This window comes from Suricata suricatta, chromosome 12 (assembly GCF_006229205.1).
Source record: "Suricata suricatta isolate VVHF042 chromosome 12, meerkat_22Aug2017_6uvM2_HiC, whole genome shotgun sequence".
In the NCBI taxonomy this organism is placed as follows: Eukaryota; Metazoa; Chordata; class Mammalia; order Carnivora; family Herpestidae; genus Suricata; species Suricata suricatta.
This window is the reverse complement of record NC_043711.1, coordinates 95596611-95603775: the sequence shown is the minus strand read 5'-3', so window position 1 is coordinate 95603775 and position 7165 is coordinate 95596611.

Here is a 7165-nt window from a genome sequence, read left to right as displayed (position 1 = left end):
ACGTGCCTCTTCTCATCTTTGGAGCTTTGCCTCAAGTGGCCTCCCGTCCTCAGAGAGACCTCCCTGACCTCTGAGTTAATGCTGTCCTTGTCACCATCCAGCCTGCCACTTAGTCTTGTTTCCTCTGTGGCTCTTATTACAGAAGGAATGGTTGGCACCCATCTCCGTCCACGGGGTTGTAGGTCTGACTGCACAGACCATCTGTCTCCCTCTCAAACATTTCCCCGGTGCCCAGCGCAGTGCCAGCATTATGGAAATACTCAGGAAACGTGTGTGGGATGGATGGATGAATGAATGAATGAATGGGCTGGTCAGCCGTGGACCCAGGATTGGAACCCAGGGGGGCCAAAGTCAGTCCTCCCGTCCACGGCTGAGAAGCAGGGAATTTAGATCCAATCGGCCAGGGGACCCTTGACGGTGGCCTGTGTCCCAGCCTGTCCTGTGTGTCCAAGGACAGACTGCCCGAGGAAACTTCCGGCAGGGAGGAGCTTGGCCACCATCAGGGGGGCTGCTCGCAGCCTCGGGCCTTCGTGAGGCCAGCTGTGCCCCCCGCCCTCCCCCCCCTGCCCCGGCCCTGCCCCGCTCTAGTTTTTATTTTTAGTGGCGAGTTTTTGGGCACGGCGAGCTCTCCTTAGGAAAAGTCCAACAGGAGGATGAGGGAGGCGGTTTTGAAATCCGGTGGGAAAGTAGGTCAGGCCGGGCTGCTGGCCGGGGTCCAGACGATAAGGCCTCAGTGGAAGTTTAATAACGTGAGCGGCCGTCTCCATGACATAATTCATAACTGAGAGGAAATGGCAATTAAGGGGCAATTGTGCAACGCGGGACAAGCCTCCTTCGCAGCTCATAAAAGCGGGAGGATCCTGTCACTCTGGGGCCCCTGGGGGTGGGGCTGGCGGCCCGTGGGGACCCGGGGCTCAGTTTCTACACTGGGGGGCTTGCACCCATCTACCCCCTCTGCTTCAGGCCTCGGGGAGGGGGGAGGGCATGTGAAGCAGAGGCTCCCTTGAGCAAGCACCTACTATGTGCACACGTGGGCTCAGGGCTGGGGGGCCACAGAGCTGGAATTTCGCTGTGGGCGGGAGGTCTGTGCACAGCTGGGCCATCTTGATGCTGCCTTGTCAAAATGGAAAATCGCTTTGATTATTGAATAAACTGTACAACAGACACCTCTGGTCCTTATTCCATCTCTTCCCTCCCCTTACCAGTTCCTATGGATTTTTGATTTCTGCTTTATACATTCTCTGTTTTTTTTAATCTTTCTGTGAGCACTCTTTGCACACACACACACACACACACACACACACACACACTGAATCCACCCTGGCACCACTTTTCCTCCTTGAACAAATCAGGTAGGTGCCCACCCCAGGACCTTTGCACATGCTATGCCCCCTGCCTGCAGTGCTCTTCCCCTAGACATCCACATGGCTCACCTCTCAACTCCTCCAGGTGTTTGCTCCAATGTCATCCTCCCATTGGAGCCTTACCTGAGCAACCTTTCAAAAACAGCAGACACATCTGTGTCCCCTCCTTCTCCTGCTTTAGTTTTACCTACAGCACCCACCACAAATCAACCTATCTGCGGTTCACATATTTTATGGTCTGCTTGGTCCCAGTATGTTAATGGCACCAGCAAGGAGATTTTTGTCCGTCTTGTTCATAGCTGCACCCCCAGCGCCAGGAACTGTGCCTGGCGTACTGTCGGAACTCAGGAAGTACTGGTGAATGGAATGAATGAAGGAAGGAATGAATGTTTGCTATGATTACTGACCGCTAAAAGGCTAACCACGCACTGGTGTGGTTTGGAGGCTGATCCACCAATACTCTCGTGCAAAGGAGCAAAGCTCTGCTTGCAGAAGGGGGTCCTCGCAGAACTTGTCCCGATAGCGCACACGCACTCACACTCACTCACTGCCCTCACACACACTCAGATACACCCAAACCCTGGGACACCACTCACTCGTGCAATTACACATACACGCTCATTTTGTTATGCACACACGCAAACACACGCTCCCATGCTCAAACACGTTTGTGCACACAGATACCACACCCACGTGAACACACGTACCCACGCTCACTCGCCTTCTGAAAGCTGCACACTCACATGCTCCCACATTCTTAGACACACAGCCACTCCATACACGTGCACACAGTGAACCCCCCAGACAACCTCAGCCGTGCCTCCTGGGACACACACACACACACACACACACACACACACACACGCACACACCAGCCCTTCCTGAAGGTGGAGGCCCCAGGGAGCCAGTTCTCAGCTGCATTTTGAGAAGTGGGGGCAGACCGCACGCCCTGCCCCCCGTGCACCCTGGATCTCCCCGCCCTGACCCCGGACAGCCAGGAAGCCGCCCCGTGCAGGCACATCGGGTTGGGACCGGTTCTGTCAGCAGTGGGTGTGTGATGCCCACATCAGCCCTGACTGTGCCGCCTCCGGGCACGTCTGCCCGGCTCATCTGTGCCCAGGGCACCCGCCCACTTCCTCCGCATCGGAGGACGGCCCGGCCCTGCTGACATCAGGCGGTTTTGGGGCCTGCCTGGCACCCAGCACAGAGGAAGGAAGCAATCTTCCCCAGCCACGGGGGGCCACTCGAGGCGCCCCGGGCCGGCGCGGCCCTCTGTGACCCAGGTCCACTGCACCCGGAGCCTGGATCTTCACCCGCAGGGGCACCACGGCCCACAGTAGGGTCACCGTTCGGAGGACTGAATTAGCCACCCCCCCGTGAGCTCCTTCCCTTTTGTCCCCGAGAATAAGGACGACAGTGACAGGCTCATCCGGCCCTTCTTGCGCGTCAACCGCCGCTCTGACTTGGGCGCCTTATCTCATTAAATCTTCACGGCGGCCCTCCCGCGGGGGCTGTGTGCATCCTCCGTCTACACGAAGCAAAGGAAGGAGGCGCAGAAAGCCTGGGGGCCTGGCCCACAGAGCGGGACTTGAGTCTCGGTGGTGGTCTGGCTCCAGATCCCCACTCTCGACGCCCCCCCGCCCCGGCCTGCATGTGTGGTTTTTATTTGTTGTTTGCTTTTGTGAGTCTCCGATAGCCATGGCCTCGCAAGGTGCATCCATCTGATCTCGGCAACAATCTCATGAGCTGGACACCAGTATTAGCCCCATTTAACAGATGAGGAAACCGAGGCTGAAATGCCCCATCCCCCGGGAGCAGACTACAAGAGGCAGAGCCGTGTTTGCACCTGGGTCTGAGGGCTCTCTGTATGATGTCAGGGTGTCCCTCTGACAGGACCAGAGGGAGGGAAATGGGGGCTCCTGGGGACCTTGGTGGCCACAGAACAGAGAAGTAATAATACACTGATGACGATACCACTTTTTTTACTTTTAAAATAATGGGAAATAATGAACCTGCCATAAAATACATAGACATTTACGGGTTCCATTTAATGAGTTCTTTTTATTGTTGTTGTTAGAGAGAAAGAGAGAGAGTGCGCACGTGCGCACACACACACACACACACACACACACACACACACACATATGCATGAGCAGAGGAGGGTCAGAGAGAGAGGGAGACAGAATCTGAAGACAGGCTCCAGGCTCTGAGCTGTCAGCACAGAGCCCGACATGGGGCTCGAACCCATGAATGGTGAAATTATGACCTGAGGCGAAGTCGGACGCTTAGCCAACTAAGCCCCCCAGGCGCCCCCATTTAATGAGTTCTGACAGGTGCACTTTAGAATCAACCACCCCGAACAAGATACAAACACTCCATGACCAGCGTCTCCAGGCTCCTTCCCAGGAGACCTGAGCCACCTGCAGTCCCAGGCCACCGCTGATCTGTGGGCCACCATCCCTGGGCCATTTTGTCTCATCTAGAGGTTCAAACAGAGCTCACCGTGCAACGTTTGCTCTGTGTCTGGCTCCTTCCCGTCACACACCGCGGGCGCGGTTCTCCGTGCTGACGCCGGCATTGGTATGTGGCTCCTTTCTGCCGTGAGAACCTTCCAGGGCTCCTTTGTCAGAGGGCATCCGACTTTCTGGCCATTGTGAGAAGCCGTGCACACTGAGCACCTACTTTGGGCCAGTCGCTGTATCGACACAATGTCCTATGCAGGCACCGGGTCTGCTAATCTCCACGCCAAGTAGATGCCACTGTGCCCACTTCGGGGCAGGAGGAAACGCAGGCTCAGGATGAAAAACCCAAAGGCGCACAGCTCACCGCGCCCAGGGCAGGATAGGGACGCCGAGCAAGGTGTGCAAGAGGACAGGCGGTGCCCCTGGCCTGGGAACACACATTTGGCGGGAAGTGAGCTGCGGCAACCACAGTGAGATCAGCACGCTGCATTTGTTAGGCGCCTACTATGTTACGTTCCTTTGCATGGGTCAACCCATCTGGTCCCCCCAACGGCCTCTGCTATGCTGCTCTGAAACCGGAGAAACTAAAGCACAGGATGGCTGAGTCGTCTCTCCAGAGTCACAAGGCTAGTGAGGAGCAGAGCGGAATCGCCCAGGTGATCAAGTCCTTTAGCCAGAAGTATACGTGGCCACAGGAGCCCCCCCCCTCCCCCATTTAGTTAGTGGCTCTAGTGGGCCAGCCCTGGAGGCATTTCCACTCATGATTACCTCCCCTCCTGTCTGGGATCCAAGGCCCTGGTGCTGGGAGTGCAAGCAGCAGGTTTGAAGGTCAGGAGCTGGATTCGAACATTTATTTATTTATTATTATATTTAGTAATCGCTACACCTGACATGGGGATCAAACCCACGACCGTGAGATCAAGAATCGCATGTTCCTCCAGCTGAGCCAGTCAGGCGCCCCAAGAGCAGGCCTCTAAATACAGCGTCTGAATCTGGGCTGTGTCATTTGCTGGCTGTGTGACCTTTGATCAGTCACTTAACCTCTCTGAGCTTCCATTTCCTTATCTGTAAAATCAAAGAAGATGGCGATGATAATGACCTCAGGAGGGTGCAGTGAGTCAAGTAGGGAATCAGTGGAGCCAACACGGACCTGCATTTTCCTACCTGCCTGGATCCTTCGGCGCCTGACAAGCCTCACAGTAACCTTGCAAAGCACGTGCTGTTTAACCCCATTTTACAGACCAAAAAACTGAGTCTCCAGATATCATCTTCATATGCCAAAAGTCTCCACACATACATCTCCTGCCAGGACATCTCACCTGACCTCAGGCTGGAATGTCCAGCTGCCGCTCAACAGGCCTCATCAACAGTCCTGACCTCCACGTAAGAGACTTCTAGAACTTCTTACCCTCCCCCACGCCCGCACCCCTCCCGCAGCCTGCTTCAGTCTAGAAAATGCCACCTCTGTCTTTCCAGGGGCTCAGGCCAGAAGTCGTAGTGTCCTCACTGACTCCTCTCTGTCTCTAACCCCCAGGCCCCTGCATCACATCCATCAGCCTTTGGAAGACAGCCCCGCCCGGGTGTGAGTCAGAGCGCTTACGTGGGTTACGGCAGTGTCTTCCCCCATTCTGCCCTTTCTCCCTCCTCAAAGGAAATCAGCTCGTGTCTCTCCTCTATCCAATACCCTCCTGTGGTTCTGTGTCACCCAGAGTAAAAGACAAGGTCCTGGCAGTGGCCCCTTGGTCCTGCATGGACACCCTCACCTTGCTCTTGACCACTCCCCTCTAGCCACACAGGTCTGCTCCCTGCTCCTGGAACCCACCACGAATGTTGCAGCCCCAGGGCCTTTGCACTTGCTGTTCCTTTTCCCCGGGGCTCTCTTCCCAGAGAGAACCACGTGGCTCCTCTCTCACTTCCTTCCGGTCTTTGCTCAGATGTGAATGTATCCAGCGGCCCTGCCACCCCGTTTAAAAGAGTAAGCCCCCTTCATCAGCACTCCTTGCCCCCTTCTCTCCACGGCACCCATCACCAACTGACATGCGGAATTTTAAACTTCATTAATACCATCATCATTACTAGTTTCGAATGTCACATATCACTGCCACACAAGGGCAGGATAACTCTGCGGCGTCCTCAGCACCCCCATGTCTGCTCTGCCCAATAAATGTTTGTCGAATGCATGTAGGGGGATCAGGAGGGGTCAGCTGACTTCCCAGGCCCCCAGGTTAGGACGTGTTGGAGCCACGACGAAACCCTGGGGTCCATCTCCCAAGCTGTGTCCTCCACCTCCCAAGGCCTGGTTCCCAGTTGGCACCCACAGATGGTGGCTGTCAGTCCCATGGTCTTTGGGGTCATGCGCCCATCCTTCCCACCCATGAGGGAAGACTAGGGTGCAAAAGGGAGAGGTCAGGCTGGCTGTGGCCTCCAGCCAGTAGGAGGTGACTCATCAATCCCATGACAGCAGGTGGCATTCCATCCTCATCCCCGGGGGGACTTTGGCCCGAGATAAAGGGAGCTTCTGAGAAGTGGAGGGCAAACAGGTGGGAGAGGTGGCCAGGCCACTCTCGGGGGTGGGGGTGGGAGGGGCTGCCCGGCTCAGCTGGAGGGACACAGGGTACAGTTAAGAAGTGGGGACAACCCAAGTGGGACTGGCCAGATAGAGCCCTAAGCCTCCTTTCCAAGGTCAGAGATGCGGAGTCCTCTTACCAGACCTTTCCCTGTGAAGTCAACGCCCCAGCCTCCCCCACAGGCAGTCCGGGGAAAGCTGCTGGTCCCCTGCATCTCCCCTCCACACCTCTGCGGGGGACAGAAGGCCTCGAGAGTCAGTTGGCAAACACTTATTGAAAAGGAACATCAAAGACTCTAGCCAGAGAGGCTATATTTGATGCATATTTTCACGTTAAAGCCTCCTAATTATAAAATAACACTCGAATACAGTAATGTTCCCCAAATTCAAGCAACACACTTCCTCCTGGAGGTTTCCTGCGCCTCCAGGATTGTCCTGGGCTGCCATAACAAGTATCAGTGGCTTTGCTGGGAGGCAGGAGATTCCATTTTTCCTGCGTAAAAGAAATTCCAGAGGTGGATTCCTCCAGGGACATGACCAATGAGCAGCTTCACAGTCTCCCATTAAAAAACATTTTTTTTAACATTTATTTATTTTTGAAAGACAGAGAGAGACAGAGCATGAGCAGGGGAGAAGCACAGAGAGAGCACACACAGAATCGGAAGCAGGCTCCAGGCTCTGAGCTGTCAGCACAGAGCCCGACATGGGGCTCGAACCCACAAACCCTGAGATCATGACCTGAGCTGAAGTCGGAGCCACTGAGCCGCCCAGGC